Raw genomic sequence first — 25,489 nt, 5'->3', positions numbered from 1 at the left:
AAATCAAATTTTGCTTCCTAGCTAGTAAAATACTTTTACTGTAATCTGAAATATTGTCTCTGAGATAACCATCTTTCAAGTCTAACACAAAATTTTTTAATCTTTGAGCCTAAATTATTTAATCTGTTTTTTAATAGTTTTTAACTTTTGTATGTCTTTGTATTTTATTTTTGGCTGTTCACCGCCCTGAGTCCTTCGGGAGTAGGGCGGTATACGAATATGAAAAATAAATAAATAAATAAATAAATAAATAAATAAATAAATAAATAAATAAATAAATAAATAAATAAATAATAAATAAATAAATAAATAAATAAATAAATAAATGGAAACTTGGAATTTTCAAACTACAAATCAGTCTTTATTGTAAGTTCTATATTTTATGTTCTGTACTTGTAGTCTGCTTACTCTATTAACAGAGTTAGAAGAATTGCTAAAATTCCCATTCTTATGTAATGTATTCATTCTCAAGCATGAGAGGCTTTATATATTTCCTAAATTTACACTATCATAAAATAACCACCTATCAACGTATTCTTATTTTTCTAAATTATTATTCACAAAAGTCTACACTTAAAAACACCTACCGGGAGAATTGCTTACAAAAATATACATATGGTAAGAAACATATTTGCAAAATTGTGAATCTTAAGAGAAATGCATAGAAAAATGTATACATATTAGAGTTACAAAATGAAGCAACAAACATTCAATTTAATTTGATTAATTTAGGCACCATCTGATTCTTGCTAACTCTGGTATACTCTGCATACTATACAATAAAAATAACAGTATAAAAATAGAATACATAGGAATAAAATAATAAAAAATAAAAACTATGATGGATTTGATCAACTACCATCCCAATGCCCCAATGCAAGGTCCAGGACAGTAACCAAGTTTAATTATCTCTGGGCTAAATGAAACCTGAATGAAATGAATCTTGTTTACCTGTTTCTTCCAAGATTCTCATTAACTGCAGACCAACCAACTTCTCATCAACCTTCCAAAGAAGGAAGATTAGAGACAGGATGATAATCAATGCTACATTCATAGAAACTTACACATCTGAAGGTATAAGACCACTGCCATTTTTAATTGCCTGATCAACTTTGTTCATCTGACATTAAGCCACTGTGATTCCCTCCCTCTTATCTGACTATTTCCTAGGCAGCATTTCTTTCTTTCATCCTTTAAGGTCATTCACAGATATTATTACATTTCCCTACCCACCTCATACAAATATATAACAGCCCACCCCATCCCACTGGGAACTCAGCCATCCTGTGTTGTTTCTGCCCAAACACTTGGCAGTCTCAGGGAGGCCAAGTCTCTGAAGGCACTTACCAACAGAATAGAATATATGCAGTTCAGAGTTGAACTGTGGAGTTCTTTATGCTCTCTGAGCTTGGTCATTTGTTTGCAGGGATTTCATCACTGTACCACTCCCCACCTTACCCCAAAACATACAACTAAAATCTGGATATCCATTCAAGTAAGACTATCTGGAAACCTCCGCACTGACTACTAGAGCCTGGGAAGCCTAGAGCAGCCAAATGCAACAGGGAAAACCAAAGGCCACAGAAGTCCAGCTGTAAATCCTGCAGTTCCACCTTCCACCACCAACTGCAATGTTGGGAACCAAACAACTTTAGGAAAATGGGAATGGAAAAATGAATACCCTTAAAAAATTTAATTTGACCAATTTGATGGTTTTATGCTTATCTTTTTTCCCCAATTTTTTCTCATTTCTTTGCTTTATTGCTATAAATATATGAAGGATTCCAGATTTTTCTCAAATTTCCATGCCATTTTCTGACATGCAGCCTGACCTAGAAACATCAGTGATTTTTTAATTTTCTTATGACCAACATAATTGCTTCCTGAATCTGGATAAATAAATCAAATTTTTATTTCTAAAAATACTACTTTCACCCTCTCACACTGAGGCTTCTGTACAGATTCAGATCAGACAGAGCAGAAATGTCCTTACCAATGCTTTCGTGAACCCTTTATAAAGCTGACTTTATATTATCTTCCTAAAAATTCACTGTGAGTTATTGATAATTAGCCATCGGAAGATAGAATTTTTTGAAATAATGCATTGCAAGAACAGCTTCCTGAAGAGCAGTTAGAAAAAGGTGACAAAGCCTGGAGAAATACAATTTCTCTTTTAATGCAGATGTCATTAGTGGAAAAGGCCAAGAAATGGAATATACAGGATATAACCTGCCATCAAAAGGATTATAAAGTGGAGCAGGCTTTGAAGTTTTCCATTACGCATCACCTACTATGACTTAGTTTTTTTGAGAAAATTGAATCTCTACTCTCAACTAAGATCTGCCATACAGTATGTATATATTCTACACATGGTGCTAAGAAGACCAAGCACAGTCCCAAATAATATGATCAGTGCTTTCTTGCTATAACAATAACAAGTTTTATATATATAAACTTTCCTGTTGAACTTTCCTGTTGCATAGAGTATTTTGTTTTAGAAAGTTCTATGTCGTAAGTATTTGATCTGTTTGTAAGTACGCATATAAGCATATATATTAACCAAACCAGGGTTTCTCAATCTTTTGGGCGTTTTGTAATTTTGCAATTTGTTTTAGGTTATCTTATGAAAATGGCTGTCATGGAAATAGCAGCTGCTAAAATATAGAGTTCAAGTGCCAAACATCAGATTGCTTTTTGATATTCCTTCTAATTCCACTTGCCTCTTTCTCTCAGCAAAGGGGACCCATATTTTAACACCTACTAGGTTGCACCCATCCATCATTCTTGCTTTCTAAGAATATCTCTTGGGTGCAAGAGCATTCTTATAAATATAGTGCTAGAGGTTGCTATTTTGAATGCCTACATGTATACATACAGAGGGGGAGAACTTCCATGCCTAAGGGAGGATCCCTCTCTCCCTCCCTCTCTCTCTCTCTCTCTCCCTCCATCTTTCACTGGACCTCAGTTCTTGCTATTCTTTTCTGGTGGGTGGTGTCTTGAATATAAATCTTATTAATACAAACCCTCTACTATATTATATTGATTTTACATGCAATGCTTGTATCTCAGATAATTTACAATATTGCCATTCTATATTCTTGTATTTACTGTTCACCTACCAGTAACTTTTTTAAAAATCTACTGCTTTGGTACTATCTGCTATCATACATTTTAAATAAGTAGTGTTTGATGCTTACTAAGGAAAGCCTCTAAGGGATTTTGAACAAGTTATTAACAATTAATATATGACAACATATTCATTATTGTCCTTCTATTGCCAAAAATTGCCATGATGTAGGCTTTTCATTTTTCAAGAAGCTGGTATCTATACATCTAGGACTACAGCAGAATCACCCTAAGCTCACTGCTTATGTCGCATATAACAAAAACATGAAGCAAATTGTTTAAAAGGAGTTTTTTTCTAAACATTTTTGTAGCATCAGACTAATAAAAAGGGGGGGGGGTGAAGGAAATTGCTGATTTAATAGTTACCAAATAATATGTAATTGACCAAAAGAGAGAATAAATAGGAGAACAAAAAAGAGAAAGATCTTTAAAATTAACTTAATAACAAAAATAATACATTATTGCTTCAAAGTTGTTTTCTTTTGTCATAAATTTAGGGTTTCTGATGGATTAGAGTTAGGGTTTCTCTTACAGAATATTATTAGCAATGTTTGTTCTAACTTTGTGTTAGAAATCCAGTGGATTTCAATGCAAAGTATAGCAGTAACAGTAAAGTTCATGCAGGTATATGTTTCAATTTCAAAACGGCATTGCCAACTGCCTTTGGATTATATCCAGCCTTTGTTAAATTTCTATATCGAAGCAACCTGGTCTACCCAAATATGGGAAGGAGTATACTGTTTCCTTTTCACCTTTCAGCTCCAATCCAGGAGCCCTCAGGTAGCCGCTTTCACGACAAACTATTTTTTTTATGTTAAATTTATATTTACTGACAAAGAAATAAAGGGAGACTAGTATAGATCTATTTCAAGCTATTTAGCTCTCATCAGCTAGCTAGCTCTCAGCTTCTGGGATTCGAACCTGGGTTTGCTTGCATATTAGGCAGATATATTAACCTCTAAGCATTTTCTATCAAAGAAAATGGTTTTCTATCAAAGCAACACATTGCAACTGAAGCAGTATGCTTATATAAAAATTAAGTCTTTATATAATCTTAAGGGATTCCTTCCCAACAAAGTCACTTAATAAACCATAAATAGAATGAAATGTGTGAAAGTATATAAATATAGAACATATGAGATGAGTTAAATTTGATTGAAGGACATATAATTTACCCCAATATAATTTGTCTCTATATTCTTTCATTTATGTCAAAATCAGGCATAAATTCAATTTGGAAAAAGCTACCCAAGAATCTTTGTGGAAAGATAAAGTCAGAAAAGTCTCAAACTTTATATATCTAAGAATGGCATTAAGTGTGACTTTCTTCAATTTATGGACTGAACAAGACAGGGTATCAAGCTCACATATTAATAAAATGCAATAGGAAATTAAAGGTTTTGGCTTATCTATGAAATATAGCATTCTATCTGAAAGCAGAAACAACTTCTCTATTCGCTATTGTAATTCCTTTAATATTCTGAGAGGACAAGTAAGACGCTTGAGGCATTTTTTAAGGACAAAGACTGATCACATAGTATGGCATAACTTTAAACCAGGAGTATCAAACTCGAGGCCCGCGGGCTGGATCTGGCCCATGGGGTACTTAGATCTGGCCCATGGGGCTGCACTGGAAATAGCAAAGGACCAGCCCACTGAGCTTTGTTTTCACTTGCAGAGTGCTCGGGCCACCACAGATGTTCCTGTGGTGACATTGAGCTGGCCACACCCACCCTGGCCACACCCACCCAGTCCCCCAAAGTCAAACACAACACTGATGCAGCCCTCAATGTAATCGAGCTTGACACCCATGCTTTAAACCAAAAGGGTTATATACTATTAATAATCATACATGATTTAAGGAATTAATTAAATGTGCAAATCCAGATTATAAAATTTGGAATAAACCCAAAATCTTCAGAAACTTCAGAAAACTTCCAAGAAAGTTTTTATCTCAAACAAATCAAATCATCAAATCAAAACGATCTGCTTTTGCTTCTATGTTAATGAAACTTGTTTCTAATGTAAGTGGACATGAATAGAACACAACAGAACAGAATAGAATTTTTATTTTTATTGGCCAAGTGTGATTGGACACACAAGGCATTTGTCTTGGTGCATATGCTCTCAGTGTACATAAAAGAAAGATACGTTCATCAAGAATCATAAGGTACAACACTTAATGATAGTCATTGGGTACAAATAAGCAATCAAGAAACAATATCAATATAAATTGTAAGGATCCAAATTGTAAGCAACAAAGGTACAGTCATACAGTCATAAGTGGAAGGAGATTGGTGGTGGGAACAATGAGAAGATTAATAGTAGTGCAGACTTAGTAAATAGTTTGAAAATATGGAGGGAATTATTTGTTTAGCAGAGTGATGGCATTCAGGAAAAAACTGTTCTTGTGTCTAGTTGTTCTGGTGTGCAGTGCTCTATAGCAGTGGTCCCCAACCTTTTTATCGCCGCGGCCCGCTGAGCGCGCGCAGGGGTGGGGGCAGGGCCCAGGAGCTTTTGCGCACGGCCCATTGCGCACGGCCCAGGAGCCTTTGCGCTGCAGCGTTCATGTCCCCCGGCCGCTGCGTGGCCCGGTGCCAGGTACTCCACGGCCCGGCACCGGTCCGCGGACCGGGGGTTGGGGACCACTGCTCTATAGCATCGTTTTGAGGGTAGGAGTTGAAACAGTTTATGTCCAGGATTGAATTGTAAAAAAAAAAAATTGTTTTCATTTGCATCTTTGCAATTAGCTGAGTTATTTAATGGATGGTATTGAAATCATAAGTAAACAAAGATATATCTCTAAATTACCAGGATTCTGTGTGCACTACCATAATTTTGTGCTGGTCTTCAATTGTGTTTGTGTCCTCTTCTGAATTGCAATTGCATTTCATTGAATTATTTTTGTTCTGAAAGGTTTCTTTTCACTAAGCTGCAGCACAATGAAGTAAGATAGTCTGCCATAATAACATCGAGTGCCTCTCAAGATTTTTCAGCAAGATCATTAATCTATGTATCTTTCGGTTTTTCTAACATGTCACATGAAAATAAAAGGAAATAATGTTTCTAGTTTTTTAGCTGCATTGAAGTTGTATCTTTTATTTCAGATAAATGACACTAGAAATGGCCAGCTATGACCTTTCTGATTTGTCGTGATATTTTTTTTTGTACAGCCTATGAATTTTAAAAAAAAAACATCCACCCAGCTGTTCCTTTACAATTTGTTCTTGTGATTGTGCCAGCATTTTGGCAACAATTTTCTATCTAATGTATTTTCACCTAATGGAATATTGGTGCTGGCTAGCTCCATGGAGATGGTATTGATTTCAGTTCATCCTTTGCATTTTACTTTAACTTCAAAGAGTTCACAATATCAGTTCCCGAGTGTCACGGGTTCTTTTTAAAGTGTACCCAATTTGATTGATTGAAGCTCAAAATATCCATCAAAAGCACTGGACCCTAGGCAATTAGATTTTTATATCTTCCTATGAGAGTTGGGGACATGTTTTTTTTATTTGAAAAAATATCCAAAGTACAAATGAAATATATTAATGCAAATTCTTTTTATAGTCTCTCTTATACTATACTGTTTCTATTATTATTGATATTTTACAATGTCCTGTATACTATATTCTACTACTATTCTACTACACTCTCTGTACTATTACTTTTACTTCTATGCTACATTGTACTATTTCTCTTACAAGTATATTATTAGTACTGCAATTACAACTACTATTATTAACATAGAACAGTGCTTTACGTTTACAGTCTCTGGTCTCTTTATATCCTCTCCCTCTCTGGGATTTCTTCTTTTGTTGTTTTACACACAACCTATTTTCTCTTCTCCCACTGGTTTCAAGGTTGCAGCTTAAATAGGAGTGGAGGGAAGCAGCACAGGTACCTCCAATTGTTCACCAGCAGTCTTTTCTTCCACACTGAGCAAAGACAATAAGAAGAGTAATGAGATTGCATATTTCTGGTTATTTCCCATGATATGGTCCCCAGTATGCATTTTGATAGAATTTTGCAAAGATTATCTTTACAACCCGAATAGCTACAAACATCATGATTCATGACTCATTGCCCAAAAAAGAAAAACAAAATAAAAACCAAAGCTGCTATGATGTTCACAGCTGAGAGACTAGTAGATGAATATGGAAGTACTTCGCTTGGTGATTTGCTGCTATTTATTTGTAGTTTGGAGGATAATAATACTGTACTGTGAATAACACAACACAAAATGCTACCTCACCTACCTGCAATAGATCTAGAAGGTCCATCTTACTTTTTGCCTAATCTGAGCCACATACTGGATCAACCACAATATTATAATCACAGATTTTCATTTGATCTCATGATGAAATATATATAAATTGTTTTTACTTTATTTTCATTTGATCTCATGATGAAATATATATAAATGGTTTTAATTTTTCTTAAGCCCTAAACCCTTCACTGAAATTATCTTTCAGCACAACATTGAACTTTATTCCAATCCAATACCTGTCGAATACAGTATCTATTAAACCGCCCCCCTGGGCAGGGGGTTGGATTAGAAGACCTCCAAGGTCCCTTCGAACTCTCTTATTCTATTTCATCAAGTGACTTAAATCGGTGTTCTTGGCAAACCTAAGGACTTTAACTTCCAGAATTCTCCACTAATTCCCCAGAATTAAGTAGGTAGGAATTTTAGGTGTTCAAGCCCATACATCTTAAAATTGCCAAGGTTTTTGAGAAACATTGGCTTAAATGATTCTGATATTCTTTTTAAAATCTTCATGCAAGTCAGAGTGGACCAAACTTTACACTGGGGATACTACTATAGCATTATTTTTTATTTAGCTTTTTCAAATATAAGGTTTGAAATAAACCTTAACATTTCACAGCTGTTTTTTAAAAATCTGACAATTCTGCATCTTAATAGATTTAAGAATAAACAAATATCCAAAAATAAGCAGCTCATAGATGATACAGCGTATTATATATAAGGCTGCAAAGTGAGCAAAATGAGATCATGACTTCTACATTCATAATAAGTTTCTTATATGTTCTGTAGAGCTAACAAAGTTGCCCTTTTCATTCACTGCACTGATGGTGGCCTGTTTGGATCAAAATCCATATGCATAGAACAGCTGACAGTCTTTGATGGAAGCCCATGTCTGAAATGTCAGAATATTTATATTGCTAGTCCTTGTACCAAAAATATAACCTAGTGACAAATGACATTACCATAGCCAGATTGAAGTATTATTTATATTACCTGATGTTATACTTGAAGACATAATTTTCCACACAACTAGATATGCTATTCCAATATTAGAGAACATAGATATATATAATTCAGGGTTGAACGATGGAGTCCTTGGTGCTCTCTGAGCTTCATTTTTTTAACTGGGTAATGTGGTCAATATTACCTAGTCAGGTAATGAAACTTCTACAAGCAAACAATCAAACTCTGAGAGCACGAAGGTCTCCATATATGCTACTTTTAGTCAAGATTTGAACATCGTCACGGATTCTTTTTTACATGTTGTTGTTTTTATAGTTCTAATTTGCTTTTCATCCTAAATATAATTCTCATAGCAGTGAATAATAGTGAATCCATGTGAAATATTTTAAATAATAGCTCCCCAAAAAACAAAGAATAAATCAGCAACCTTATCTCAGTGATAACACAGTCAAATTACAACCTAAACTAAACTCTACGATGTCTGGGGGTGTACCTGCTGAAAAGGAAAAGCTGTATTAGCTTTTTAGGACTGTAGGTATACAGGATGCACAAGTAAAGTTTCAGTGGGTTTTAGAAATAAAGGCACCCAGCATGAAGCCATAGAGAACAATAAATCTGGATGAAGAAAGCAAGTGTCATCTTTTCTCCCCGTTTCATGAAAAAAGCTATCAGATTTTGCTCTTGTTCCAATTGCCAACTAGTTTAGTTTAGTTTAGTTTATTTGATTTGTATACCGCCCTACTCCCGAAGGACTCAGGGCGGTGAACAGCCAACAATAAAATACATAAATACACAAAATTTAAAAACCCGATAAAATCAAATTAAATTATTTGGCCCAGACAAATTAAAATACCCCAATAATTTAAAAACAGAAACAGAAAAACTCAAGTCATACCTTATTTATTGAGTGCTCATATTCAGAGGTCTTATTCAACCACAGTTTGGGCAGCTGGGAATCAAATCTACATTGAACCCCAGCCATGTTACTCCCAAAATAACCGTATCCAGAGAATCCCTGGATATGATCCAAAAATATCAGACTTCCTTTCTTTTTTGGAGGGGGATAAGAGCTGGACTGTACGTACCTCTTAATTGCACCTCCAAAATAACACATTTTAACTCCACCCAATCTGATGATCACATATTCTACTGTAGCAGGCTGAAAACACTAACATGAGGCTTTAAGCTTTAACAGAATTGCTCACACCTGATCAACAAGTCTGCATATAACTGGACTATGAATAATTATTAAGTTTACTTTTTCTTCTAGAGGTCTGATATTGTCACGACAGAGAGAAAACATGTGCAGCAGATCTTTCCTTTCCCTTGTGTAACCCTTGGTAAGCTGCTCTAAGCAATCCAAGTGGTGTAATAACCATTGTGGCTATACCTTCTAAGCCTGTAAGAAGAGAGATTAAGGAATTTAATGCAAATGGTATAAGATTCATTTGTCCCATTTCAGGCAAATCCCACCCTTCCATTTGAACCCCGTAAAGCAATTTTGAGTGAACCCTTTTGGATTTTTTGAAACATCTTGTGGAATCAGGAAGCCAAAGTGGGGGGGGAGGAAAATATCAGTGTATAAAATGACTTCTACTTATTACACACAATTTATTCTTTACCATTTTGAAAAAGGAATAAAAATTGTGGACCAAAAATATTATTTTTCTCCAAGCCATTTTTATTGTAAGTTGTTATGGGTTTTTTTATGTCAAGTTGTCAAAGAAGTTACAGAATTAAAGAAATAATTACAGCAGTACAGTATCAGTAATAGGAAAAAGAAAGCATTTGGAACATCTAATAAATTGGAACCATTAGAATTACATAACTGCACCCTTGAAAGTTATTTATGCTTTCATAAATAGTCTTCGTCTGAACATCCTTGCTTAAAAAAATATGTTCTTTAAATGTCAACAAGAATCCTGAAGCATACTGGAAGATAAATGTGCTAAGAATAAAATAACTTATTTTTCACTGCCTGGATTAAGTAAACAAAAAGCTTCTTAGTTACATATAATTTGTGCTAGTGCAATTTTAAAATGTATAAGAATTTTGATCTGAAATTAATTAAAAATTGAGAGTTCACCTGCTGCACAATATTGATTAGTAATGAGGGAGAAGTTCTGTGAGTTTACAGATGTGGAATAAAAATGTCATTGTCTTAAAACCAAACCACAAGTGACACAAAGGCTATTCACAGTAGCAATTTATAGCATTATTCAGCATTATTGTGGTGATACAAAGTCGATCCAATATAGAAAGACATCATAAAACTAATAGCTGGATTATGTTTTAAATTGCAACTTCAGGTCATCTAAATATTTTTTTCCCTTTTTTTAGCTTTTTTAAGAATTATATGTGTTTAATATACAGAGACTGAAGAAAAAGAAGAAATGATAAAAAATGGTAACAAATTGCAAAATCAGAAGTAATTGATTTACATTACATATAGCAAATCAGTCAGTCTACTTTTTAAACACATCATTAAATCCTAATAAAAGAAATAATATTGATCAGTATTTTTGTTACATTGATAGAGAACCAGCTCATAAACCACAAGCAAACACATTTCAATGATCCAAGATTGTAAATCTGTCTTTCCAACATTGAAGAATAACATTTTCTGCTATTCCATGTTCAGTACAATATTTCTTCATATTGTGATAACATTTTATATATAAAATATATAACAAAAATACATCCGCATTAATGGGATCTTTGTAGATGCCTTTGATCTATGTAGATGCCTTTGAAATTGCATCTACATAGCATTTAATAAAAGGTTTGGATAAACATTCTTTAAGGGAAAATTACACATCTCTACTAATATTGGAGTAAAGATCTCAGTGTCTTGTAGCAATTAAGTAGGATGACTATCCAGACTGGGCTTTTCCTGTTTGAAGATATTTAATTGTATTCATTGTTTTAACAGCAGCTTCTAAAAACTAAATTTCCCCTCTTTTATATTAATATTTATACTTAGGGATTATTCTAACCGAGATTATTTTTTAAGAAATAAAGTTGATTTTGATAACATTGATTATGATGGAAAATGTTGATTATATATTTATGGACTGCAGTCTTTTACAAAAGCAGATTATAAACAATTATCTAACTTGAAATTGGTTTATATAGAAACAGGCTTTGTTAAAGTTTTCGTCCATATGTAATTTCATGATGAATAATTTGCTCAATTGATTCCTTGTAGTATTTTTTTAGGCTTATATTCTGCACTCCTGTGTTCTAGACCTTATTGTGGTAATGCAGTCACCATAAAAATAAACATGAATGTAATATCTGTAGGAGATGATCAGTCCCATCATCAGTCATGAGTCCCTTCGCACCCAGAAGATATTTTAGTGCAGCCCACCTTGAATTCCTTTGACTCTTATCTACCACCAATTTGCTTTGACCATGAGTTATTCAGATTCTTGTAGAGAGCTTAAGGTTGTAATAAATCTTTATAGTCATTTGAACTGCCTAGATTTTCTGATTTCTGATCTGGCCTTGACAATATCCAAAGTTAATATTTTTAAGCAATTGGTTATCCAAAAACGTAGTAAACATCTTACTATCATTATCTGAATTGTTTTTTCCCTTTTGGGTCTTTTAGCCATTATAAGCATTACATTACAATGCATTACATATTGAAGTTCTTATATAATATACCCGCACTCAGCTTTTCTGGCACAGATTGCATTGGTATTTACTATGTATAGTATCATTGTTTCAATCATTTATTATACATATACTTAGTCATCAATTATTAAGTCATACAAAATGTAATAAAACATTGCAGGAATTGTATGTGAATACCAACTGATAATTCTTGGGACTTCATATGCAATATGCATAATAAATAAAGTATCCCCTATGATGTGAACCGTATGGTCCACAACAAAAAATCAGTAAGACAAGATAATTTGGCTGGTAATTATAATATCTGTGGCTCCAAACTGCTGACATGCAGAGGTGAGGGCATTATTCAGACCTACCCTTCATCTATGAAAAATTGAAAAATAGTTACCGCTGTAGAAATTTGTTGGAAGTAGCAACTTCCAACAGGAACCATACAAAAAGGAAAGGCTTGAGACTATTTACAGGTATATGTGTGACAAATAGTCTTTTCCTCTGCTTTCTAAATTTGTTGTGTATTATATTATACCATAAAAAAGCTTTTCCCAACACTTTCACTGTTAATAGTACTTAAAGTATAACTCAAACATACCTCAGAATAGTAAAAGATAATTATGATACATGTATGAATTATTGATAATCTTTAAAAAGAAAATACAAAATAGCAATAAAAATATTTTAAAGTATGTTGTATTAAAGGAACTGTATAATTTAAAGATTCCAGAATATAAATAATAATATTACTTAGTTTGGTAATGAAATGTCTGCAAGAAAACAAATAAACTCAGACGGCATCAAGGACTCCACAGAATATAAATTTGATGTAATAAATCAATTCATTGAAAAGGTTTGGAAAAATGCTGTTTTATGTTGATCAAGTAACCCAGCAAGTTCCATGTGGGTAACATTCCAAAGCTAGAGTATTATACTTTTTTATTTTAATTATGTTTAATTTAGAAACAATTAGCAATGAAGATCATGAATGAGATGCTAAATACTTGCAAAAATGTTCAAAACCATCCCCTGGGGATAGCTTGCACAAAACACATGGCCAGTTGATTATTTTCCAGTCATTCAATTAAACATGTATCTGGCTTTGACATAAATTGTAGGAAGGAAAAAATATTCCCAGCACATCAGGAAAGAGAGGGAAGAAATCTCTAGGTACATAAAAATAAGCTTTGTCAAATCCAACATCCAATAAGAATAAGAAACAGATATTAATAGTTTTAGCTTCTGTTTCCTTACTCTAATATATATATATACGGTATTTTTCAGAGTATAAGACTTACTTTCTTCTCCCCCTCCCCAAGAGGGTGAAAATTTGAGTGTGTTTTACACACCAAATGTAGCCCTGCCCACCTGCTGGCCCCCACCCTTTGGCCGTTTTCAGCTTCCACACGTTGCGTTTTCAGCCTCCACATGCTGTTTTAACCTGTTCCAGGCTGTGGGGATTGCCACAGACCCTCGCCACTTCCATGCCTCGTGTTTTTTGCCCCTGTGCCTTGTGTTTTCAGTCTCCAAACACTCCATTTTAGAACCATTCCAGGCTGCACAGGAATCGCCACAGCACATCACTGCCGATCGCCGCCTCCACACATTGTGTTTTCAGCTTCTGCACATCACGTTTTTGGTCTCTGCACACCCTGTTTTTGGCCTCCACACATCGCCTTTTCAGGCAATCCCCACCACCTGGAACCATCCAAAATCACTATGTGCAGGGGCCAAAAACTGGGTATGTGGATGCTGAAAATGCAATGCGCAGAGGCTGAAAATGCAGTGCGCGGAGGCAACAATCAGTGGCGATGTGCTGTGGCAATTCCTGCAGCCTGGAACAGGTCTAAAATGGAGTGTTTGGAGGCTGAAAATGCAAGGCACAGAGGCGAAAAATGCGAGGCAGAGATGGTCTTTGGCAATCCCTGCAGGCTGGAACAGCTGATTGAGGGTATTCCAGGAGTCCGATCTACCCCCCAATCAGCTACTCATGCTGAATCAGGCTGCGATAATGTGCTGAAGCTGATCAGGCTGTTTGCAAGGATGCTAGCCAGATGAATACCAATGGATGCTGGTAGGCGGAGGCAGAATATTTTTTTCTTGTTTTCCTCCCCCAAAACTAATGTGCGTCTTATTCTCCAGAGCATTTTATACTCTGAAAAATATAGTATACGATATAAATGCTTTGTAATACAGATTTTCAAGTGCATAATCAATTCATTTTAAGCCATCTATGTGGGTTTGTGTGTGTGTAAAATGGGAAGTATAATTTAGGTGTTTTCATGTGCCATTTAAAATAAATCATGAAAGTATGCAACAGCTGGGTAGAAATCCATAATCTAATAACATATTACCATACTATAAGAAGAATGTTATTAATTCTAAAATGTAACAGAAGTTATGTTTACTTGTGTTAGATTGAGATCCAAAATGAGGTGATATTCTTGAATATGCATTCAAAGATAACTTGTAAGTACCTGAGCAATATGGCAAAATGACTGTTAAAATAGAACTTGACTGACCAATTACACATCTGTCACCTGGGAAAATAGTACATAGTTATTCGTAATGAATTCCTGTAAAGTTTCAAATAGGAATCACAGTTAGTTGCAGATAACTATGCAATTCCCACATCTTCTATCAAACTGTCCAACTCCTGGAAAAACACAGTCATAAGACTAACTAACACTTTCTGTTGACATAACTCCCTCAACCTAAATCGAATGGGACTGGAGATTATGAAATATGAAACAGGATGTATCAAGTATATTTTAAAATTTAAACATTGTTCTTGGAAGCAATCCCATTTATTATTTCAGAAGAATTTATCTGCAAATGAGCCTGAAGCTAGTTAAAGCATCATTTTAAATTATTACTGATTATAATACTTTTATAGAAATATAATCTTGCTGACCACTACATTCAGTGGAGTGGAGAAAACAACCTTGATGTAATCAGCCAACAAAGAGAGCCAATTTGATTTTGTATTAGTACAACATGCCTAGGAACATTGTGTCACTAAGAGGAAATAGATGGAACAAAATGTTTTTCAGTTTAGCACTAGGTTTGAAAAGAGAAAACTGCAATCAGCTCTAGGCTCAAAGTTGTTAGTAAAACAGCCACTAAATTATGCATAATAATCCAGAAACACAATGTATAATTGCCTATGGTTAGCACTCATAACTAGCAGTTGTATACAACTAGGGATGTAATTTCTACTATATGGCTTCTGTTTTATGATATTTTGGTATTTTTCTCATTGGTTCATCCCTATGCAAGGTATGTAATTTTAATATCTCCCCATGACAGTTTATTTTTAAAAAGCCATAGAAGAGAAGAAGAACTCTACAAATCTTTCCTAAACCTTATTTGTATAAATCAAGTTTGAAGGGTGGGGGAGAACACTGTCTATTGAGAAAGGCTTTCCCCTAGGCATGCAAAGCCCAGTCAGACTCTTGTTCTCCTTTCTGCCCTGTCGGGACAAACAGGATAATATAAGGTTTGGACTTAACTATTAAGTTTGTAACAATAAACTGAACTGAATGTCTGTGTAAGACTACTGAGAAGGACTGACATTTACTTCAGTGTAGGATCATTGCCTCAGGTTCTATTTTCATAAACTTCCACTGAGTTTGTGCCCAAGTAAGTGTACAGAATTACAATTATGGTTAAATTTAGCTGGTATGGGGGGGGGTTATATAAGCAGGGGACTTGGTTATAGCTGCCATTGGAGTTAATTAGGGAGATAGCAGGAACTTTAAATTCAGAACCAGTGGTGGGTTTCAATTTTTTTTTTACTACCAATTCTGTGGGTGTGGCTTGGTGGGCGTGGCAGGGGAAGGATACTGTAAAATCTCCATTCCCTCCCCAATCCAAGGGAAGGATACTGCAAAATCCCCATTTCCTCCCGATCAACTGGGACTCGGGAGGCAGATAATAGATGGGGGTGGGGCCAGTCAGAATTTTTACTACCAGTTCTCTGAACTACTCAAAATTTCTGCTACCGGTTTTCCAGAACTGGTCATAACCTGCTGAAACCCACCTCTGTTCAGAACAGTGGCATAGTTTTTATACTAGAATTGCTGGCAGATAACAAAAATATATTCAAGACTAATCTTTTCAATCTGTCTCCACCTTGATCTGGTGATGGCAGGATTATGTGTAGGTTTCTATAAAGAATATTTATCTTGTATTGTTTTATGCCCTACTCTAGTGGCATGCGCACAAAACCAATAAGAATTTTGTTTTCTCCTTTTTAGACTGTAATGGAAAGCCAACATATCATTACTATTTTCTCTATTACCATGGTACAATAATAAAGAAAAGCTAACACTCAAGTGATGCTTTGTTTCTTCTGTATATTTATTTCTGGTACTACACCCAAAACAAAGTTAGTTGTAATTATAATATGGCAGAAATGCAGAAATGAACAACTGCCCAAGCAAGTAAACTGGAAATATAACTGAATTTAAAAAAATACAACAAAGCTAGTAATATTGAGGAACCATAAAAGAACAATAATTTTTATTTTAAAACAAATAGCAACAGGGAATTGGAAGAGTAAAATGATGAAAAGAGGAATGAGAATTACAGCTTTTCTTGTTTAGTAATACCATGAATGGGGAACAAATTTCCTCTTTAAAGATATATACAAGTCTTCTGCAACACAGAATTAATTCTTTAGTGCAGAATTTAGACACTGACCATTCTCTATACTGACCTTTATGGAACAAATGTAATTGCCTACAATTTTTAAATGGTTTTAGTATAGAAGGACATATAATCTTTTTCATTGTATCATTGACCTAATTGCTAAGTACATTTGAATGCATTGCTAATACATTGTCGGCAGCAAACTCCTCTATCATCAATTGAATATAAGACTTAATTTTTGATGTAGAAGGTCATATAGTACTTAGCCTTTATGTATGTTACATTCCATAAAATAATTAGAATAATGAACAATACTAACCTCAGGCAATGACATATAGAGGATTAGTTAGCATCAAACACTTTTCAATTCCCTGTATCTATCTCTGTTGGAACCAGAATGTTTCTCATGTACTGGTATTTCTGTACTAGTTAGAATTTACATTATGTTGAGATCTTTTTTTTAAAAAAAGCTATTCAATTAATTAGCTATATTTTTATTTTAACTGAATGATTTTTAAATGTTTGAATAATATTGAAACAGCTCAGACCAATGGACAAAAATATACATATAAACAGTCAAAATAATTAAACAATTGATTAAATAAATACTTACAGTAGCAGCACTACAAACACAGTCAGAATGAAATGTACCACAAAGCAGAAGTACAGAAATCTAAAAACTCGTAAGACAGTGTTTCTCAACCTTGGAAGCTTGAAGATGGGTGGACTTCAACTCCTAGAATCCCCCAGCCAGCAGCGCTGGCTGGGGGATTCTGGGAGTTGAAGTCCACCCATCTTCAAGCTACCATGGTTGAGAAACACTGTCTTAAGAGAACAAGAAGATATTCTCTGCTGCCAAAATTATTGTCTTCATTGTATTGTCACTTTTGGATTGTGTCCTGACTCGTTAAATAGAAGGGTTATGGAAGTGATTTAGATCTGAGAAGGCTCCCACACTGAAGTAAACACCTCTATGGGGTAAAAGAAATAAGTGTTATTTTTTTAAAAAATCCCCCCCAACACTTTTGTAGAAAGTCCTGTATCATGATACTTTGGAACCAACCCAGTGTCTATCTTTGCATCTGTCACCCTGCAGAAGAATCTAAATAAATAACAGAGGGTGACTGATAGCCCAGCCAAAGTAGTAAAGAGATATTGGTTTCCTTTTATCTTTACTTTTCCCTGTATGTGGAATCCAAAAACCCCAGTCAGCCTTATTTGGGAATGAATGTTGAGTGTTTTCTCTTTGCCTGATGGTAGAGAATAAGACATTTTGGTAAAGCATGAAAATGAAACCAGTGATAGGTATTACATGGCATTTTACCTTTGAGGGCTAGTTAAAATCTTAATCCTTGGACCACAACCTCATATGGCTCTGAAATAAACAATAATGATATTAATTTGCCTAGCTACGAGCAAAACAAGGACTTCTGTTAGATTTTGTATTGGCTGCATTCTGAAAAAGCTCTCATCAGTAATTGAACTAAATTCTGAAGGAGTAACAATGGTCAAAAAGCTTTTTCAACTGATATGAGAATATGCATAATTCTACTTGAACTGACTACTATATATAATTCAGATTCTTTTATTAGGTGTGTAATTAATGCATTCAGAATGCATGTGGCAATCTGGTCAATTTTGTATATTCTGAATAATTATATTTTTTGCTAATTAACTGATACTCATGGAAAAGATTTTGAACTGGAAAGAAACAGTTTGTATCCTGTTTAAGACTACATGAAAGCATATCATTTCACATTTTAATAAACAACACTGGAGTTTCTAGAGTATTCTTTAAACAAGATTTAGGTTGCCTGAATCAAAATTTCTGTTTATTTGTTTACTTTATTCGACTTGACAGGGTTCTTTTTTTCTTATTATTATTAGAGTCATTGCATTGTGATGACTCTATAAATTTGATCAAATAAATAGCAAGCACTTTCTGTTTTATTTCTGGTATTTAAGAACAATTCATAAACAGAAACTTGAAATGTACAAAAAAGCTGTTTTATAATAATTATTTATTTAAATATAATTTATTTGAATATAATTTTAATAGATAATTTATTTTTTTATATTTCAAAAAAATTAATTATGAATAAAGATTTTAAAAATTTTCATGTGTCCAGAGATAAATACAATATGATTTTCTAATTTATTTTGTTTACTGTGTTTTTATTTCACCAAGGACTCATGGCTGTCATTATAGGTATAATCTTTTTTACTTTCTCTTTCACCACTTTGGATGTCTAAGGAAGTGTAGGTGTAATATAATTTGATATTCTGCTACAGTTTTAATCAACTGCAAAATAATCCTATTTGACAGTTTTTTGTGGAAACAGTGGGATTAGAAGAGGCAATCTCTCACTCGGTAAAAATTAATAAATACACATCTATACCTATTTAGCACTTATTTAGTTTGCTAAAACCATCTGTGTTTAGTGCAGGAACTCAAAGTTGTCTCCCATTAAATAAATAGCTAGTTTGTGCTTTAACATATCTAATGGATCTTCTGCTGAGCAAAGGGATAGACTAAATGACCTCATTTTCCAGCTCTGTGATTCTAATAAGCAAATATCTATGTTCCTAGATAATTAATTTGACTTTTTTTTTTAATTTGATTTATATGCCGCCCTTCTCCGAAGACTCAGGGCGGCTTACAATGTGCTCAGCAATAGCCTTCATCCTTTTGTATATTTATACAAAGTCAGCTTATTGCCCCCACAAACTGGGTCCTCATTTCACCTACCTTAGAAAGGATGGAAGGCTGAGTCAACCTTGAGCCTTGGCGAGAGACTTTTAAACTGCTCTTTTTGTTTTGGTTCTCCCTTTGCCCCAAACATTTAACTTAACTCTATTATTTGATGTCCTGCATTCTGAAATTATAAAGAATGGGTCTTTTTGTACATAACATCCCAATGGTTACTCAAAGACAGATACCTTCTGCTTCCTAAACTGGCTTTTCTTGGGGTTAAATAAACCCAGTTTCTTCCACTTCTCCCTGAGTTTACTTTCCAGTTTCTCAAAATCTTTCCTGCTAGTCACTCTGCCATTACTAATCCAGCTAGGTTTGTACAGGATTTCTTGCACAGAAATCCTGTTTTCCATATGCAGAATGGGGGCTGGGAACTGGCTCTTGGTTTGAGTTGGATTTATATAGTCCAAATTCTCTAAAATTAATACCTGTCAAATTGGACTTGCTAAAGCCAGCTGTTCTGCTTCCTGTATCCTGGCAGCAGTGAAAAAGACATTGTAAATGAAGTGTGAACCAAGTGGGTGGAAATATCCAATAGAACACAGTCAGTCAATGCATTTGTAGTGTAGCAAATGATGCTTTGATTGAAAGTACATAATTGAGAGTCTTCTCATGTACTTCAGTGTCAATTGAGTTCAGTGTATAAAGAAAAATCAGTGTCCATTTCAAACCAAAGTGAAGCAGTTATGAAAAATATGTGTTGAAATTTGTTTCTTGCTGTCAACATAATGAATTAATTTGTCTCTCTTCACCACATTGCTGGTCAAACCTTGGCCATAGAAACCAAGGATTTGATTTGAGGATTTTTTTTTTTTCATTTAAAACTTTCCACTTGACTTAAAAAGAATCATCACCTTACCATATTAAAAAAAAAAAACTATATTTAAATATATACATTTCTCTTCTATGTCTCTGATTGAACTCAGAATGAGTTCAGAATGAACTCTGGCCCGAAACATTTGGTCAGTTCCTAAATCCTCACTAAAAATGTTAAAGGCAAAGATTTGAATTAAGATTTAAACTATATTTGTATTTTTTTTAAAATGCATGTTTAAAAGCATGCAATATGTACAGTAGTATCATTCTGGTTGTGGCATACATTGGTCTAAGAGCAAGCTTATTACATCTAATATTAAATTGTAAACCAATATTAATTTTAAAATATATATTAAAAGATGTTCTATTTCAGACTGTACAGCACCGTTGGTCCAGCATATTGGAAGCCTTTTCACATCCTCTATCTTGTGTCTCTTGTGTTTGCTCCTACAGTCCCAAAAGTGCTTTTTCAAGAGGCAACTGGACTTTCTTGTTTTTATTTGAAGACGTTTCGTTTCTCATCCAAGAAACTTCTTCAGCTCTGACTGGATAGTGGGAAATGGAAGAAACTGAATCCAGTCAGAGCTAAAGGAGCATCTTGGATGAGAAGCAAAATGTCTTCAAATAAAAACAAGAAAGTCCAGTTGCCTCTTGAAAAAGCATTTTGGGGACAACCTTGACCTGGATGACTGAGAATCTCCATAGACATTTGCTCCTGCGTGCTTGCAGGTGCCTTTTAGAAGTCAGTAAAAATGCAGGATTCAATCTGAGTCGGTCACCCAATGGGTTCCAGCACAAGTCCAAAAGCTCAGAAGACAAAATCTCTGGTCTTGCTGACCAACCCAAATTGGATCCTGCAACATTATCCCGGGACACATATATTTGCCTTCATTCACTGAACCAATGCTTAGATGCCAATGCTTGCCACATAAAAAAAAAAAAAAAAACCAAATATTTTGCAGTAAAAAAGAAGCAGAAAACATCTAGCTATTGCTAAAATCCACAAGCTTAAAATTAAATGAGGGGCCTCAAAACCACAGTATTAATCTTGGGTTATCACTTGTCAGAATGATCATAAAATGCTCCCATAACCTGTTAATATGCTCTTAGTCTAATTGGGGCTGCCTTTAAGAATCATTTGAAAACTTCAATTGGGTAGAATACAATGGATTAAGAGGTCACGGGCATATATTACACTGTTTAATAGAAGCTGGCTTCCTATTAACGTCCAGGTGTAATTATGCTGATTTTAACTTATGGCTTGGTGCAAAGTTACCTCGGGGACTGCATTTCCTGCTAAAGCTGCCATGACCATTTTTATTATTCCAGGTGAAGTAGTTGGTTGCCCAGTTTGGGGAGATTAGGAAGGTCAAAGCCCAGAGATGCTGGTTTTTTCCATGATGGAATATGCTCCCATGTCAATCACCTGTCTCTAATACAGCATTATCAGCTTTGTAGAAGTTTAAAACAGTCTGATGCCACATATTGTTTGGGGATATTTTAATGCATTTGTAAGATACTTTGTTTGATTATTGTGCTTTATTGTTTATTTATTTATTTATCCTTGAGAATCTTCTGTGATTGCAATCGATGTAAATTTGTTTAATAAGTACAAATAATAAATAAATGAAAGAAAAGTTGTCAGTATCCATTCCCATTCTCAGAAGAGATTAAAAAATGAATCAGATTCCTCAAGTATTAGTTTATTCGGTTTGGTTTTACTATTGTGGATGGGGAAATTGAATCGGTTCACCATATCATACTGTGCTGTCATTTTATACTTACCTGGTCATAAGGATTTCATTATGTTGTTCCTTTTTAATCATTGTGGAATCCTCAGTGATAAGAATTCTGTTCTTTTCCTTTCCAAAAATAAGTAAACAAGTACTTCTATGAATGTTGCAAAATTCTGTACAATTGCTATTGTACTGCGTTGTGAGACTTTTGCTTAGACTTTTACTGTGGATTACTGCAAAGTTTCTGACTGATTTATGTAAGAATCAGTAATAAGTATGCTACGATGCTATAGATTATTAATTGTGTAGTTTTATAGTTCTTCTGATTGTAAATTGTTTGCTGTGGTTCAAGATTGTTATGTGCTCTAAATCAAAATTTCATTTTTCCACTCTGTGGAGTGCCATTTATTGAAACTAACTTCAAAAAATTACTCTTTTGTGCAAGACAAATATGATGCTAATGTGTATTTTAAAAATGTGTACTTAAAACCATCTACTACTCAGTCAATCAACAACTAATAAAGATGCATATATTTAAATGATAATTAGATAGAAGTACCAACATCTACCATTTCTTGTTCTGAACTATGCTAATAAAGTAAATAATGAATATAGTTATATAATATTTCTTCTTAAAATACTTTACATTTTTTTATGATATCCTATGAGGGTTCCTGTTTATATTCATTTAATAAGCATGATTTTTTTTTTGTACTTTTGTCATGTAACTAAAGAATTATTCCATAACATTATGACTAGTTTAACTCCATCAAACATTGGAATGGCATTGATATGTTCATATCAGGACTACTGTATTTGGACTGGTAGATGAAAATATATATGAAAATTATTCATAAAAATATAGATTTCTATATTCTTGTTCCTGTCTCATAATTGTTGAGATTTTTGAGACTCAGCCATAGCCCTAGTTCAGATATTAATTTTCAGGTGTGTGTGTGTGTGTGTGTGTGTGTGTGTGTGTGTGTAAATAATATCAAACACAAACCCAAGAAAATATATAATTCCTTTTCTACACAATACAGTATTCTGATCCGTATACATATTTTGTTTACTAAAGCCAAATTAAACATTTCTCTATTTATCCATTATCCCATCACGTACTGAATCCCCTTGATGTTCTCCACTTCTTGATGATGGGGAATTGTTGATCTGGTAACTTGGTGCTATTTTACCATTTATATATCGATTCTCTGTCCCAGCAGAAATCTGCTAGTATTCATATTCATCATTCACATTTTACATGTGAAACTGCTGCCTGAATGTGGTTTTGCTATTATGATAGAATGAGCTCTGAGATTCTTCATCCCAATTAAATTAGAAATGAGGTAATGGTTATTAAAGTGTCCAGAGTCCAGACAACGGATCTTAATAATGATGGGCTTCCATCCCCTTTTGTAAAAATACATAATCTGCCAGTGGAATTATTAAACCTAATATCCCATGACAATAGCTGAAGCTTTTAAAAGCAACAATGTGTCAATAAAATCATGGCTTATTGTAAATTCATAAAAGTTACACCTATTGGTGGATTCTCTTTTACTTTCTATGAAAAAAATCTAGAATGCTAAAATAGTGGTATTGGAATGGTAATAAACAGGTATATTCATATTTTCACATGGGAAATATTAAAGGTTACAGAAATTGTAATGTATGTACCAATGATCAATGCTTAGAAACAATCTACAGAAATTAAACTAGTATTTCCCTTCAAAAATTAGAATTCTGGGAACTGATAGCCTGAAACTCTTGTGTATTCTAAAATCTTTTGTGAGATAGTAGTTGCAGATATTTATAACAAATCAGTGACAGCTTTCTTTGATATATGTATACAGTTCATCCATTTTTAAACCTACTTCAATTGAGCATAGTCAAAATATACTATAAAATTACTTTAAATTCTTCCAGTTTATGGGCCCGCTTTTTTGACTTTTCTGCCATTAATAAAACACTAAAAACTGAGATATAGATTAAACTATCAAGTGAGCCTAAAATAAGTACTATGAAAAAGGAAGGGAAAAAAACACAGAAGATGAACAGACTTAGCAGAATAAAACTATTTTTTTCTAAAATAGCCAAGAATGTAGGCTTCATGAGTTCCATTTAAAAGGAAATTCTAATAGGAGATATCAAGAAGAAAAGAAAATGACAGATGATAATCTTACTATCTGGATCAACCTTTCTCACCTGGGGTTTTCTATGGAACATTGTTTTTTTTATTAGTATTATTTCACATGTCTTGCAGTGCTAGTGATGGGAATAATTTCGGTTATGATTCAACTACCAGCCTGCCATTTTGCTCTTCTTGTTAATGCTCAAAAATGTGGATTAGGTTAGAAGTATTTTTTGTGTGTGAAGCTTTCATATTTCATGCTATATTTATGCAAGGATTCCCTGTGACCTTGACAAACTTTAAAGAGTTCCTTTAGCATAAAAAGGTGAAAAAGGGGTAGTTTGTGGCATTAGAACCCATAATTTACACTAAATCTTAATTTAGGTGGTTGGGAGATAGTGTAAAATAAGTCTTCTCCAGCCTGGCAGCTAGTAAAAGACTTCTCTACAAGTGATTTGCTCAAACATTTGCTCAAACATTTTAAGACCAAAAAGTGGTATTATGGAGATTTAGGAATACTTAGTTTTGATCATACTCTCAAAGAGTATGATCCATCTAAATGAGATCTGATAGTATGCCAGATCTTTGCCATCTAAATGAGATCTGGTAGTATGCCAGTGCATATTTTATATTCTTCAAATAATCATCTTTTAAATCATGATAACAAAAGCTATTAAATTCTGCAGCAATATCACTTTTAAATTATTATCTGAAAACTAGATTGTACACACTTAATAACATTTGTTTTTAAAAAATACAGAGAGAAGACATTACGAACAAACAAACAAAAAATGAAAACAAGATGTCTATACTCTACATTTGCTTCTGTCAAAACACAGGCAGCAAATTAATTTATTAACAAAATACCTTAATATGTAAATTATTTCATTAAAGAAATGAAAAAGTACCCCATTTGAATACTTCAAATCTGCAAGGTCAAGAAAGCAATCAAGGTGTTGCAAAAGTTAACACATTATTGTAGTCTCCATTTTTTACAGCTTTTTATTGTGAAATTAATGCTTTCTGAAATTTATTTGAATTTTCATCAGTAAATTCATAAACTATAAACGAGAGCAAATGCAGACTAGAAGTTGGTAACTGTTCTTCTGGCAGAACCCACATTCTCTGATGAGTAATTTGCCATAGGTGAGGAGGAGTCTGAATCCACCAATAGCAGAATAGTCAGACATGACCAGACACCTTTTTCTACCATCACTTCCTTTCTCACCTCCTCCATACCAAAAAGTATGCTATGTAAGGGACTGGTCAGTCTTGCATTAAGACCAAACTGATACAGCAGCCTTCTAAATTTAGGCTAAAGATTACATAAAATGTATCAATAAACACTTTTCACTCCAGTGTAGGCTTATCACTTTACAGATGCACAACTTTCTTTTATTTAATTAATT

General features: G+C 33.9%; 1 protein-coding gene across 4 annotated transcripts in view; it reads left to right on the top strand.

Annotated features, from left to right (window-relative positions):
* SYT1 (synaptotagmin 1) overlaps positions 1–25,489 on the top strand; it is a 313,952-nt gene that overhangs the window by 147,806 nt on the left and 140,657 nt on the right. The window lies entirely within an intron of this gene.

Source organism: Pantherophis guttatus, chromosome 7, assembly GCF_059756535.1.
Source record: "Pantherophis guttatus breed Tessera chromosome 7, ASM5975653v1, whole genome shotgun sequence".
NCBI classification, from domain to species: domain Eukaryota; kingdom Metazoa; phylum Chordata; class Lepidosauria; order Squamata; family Colubridae; genus Pantherophis; species Pantherophis guttatus.
The sequence above is the reverse complement of the archived record's forward strand: the minus strand, read 5'-3'. Positions and strand labels throughout refer to the sequence as shown.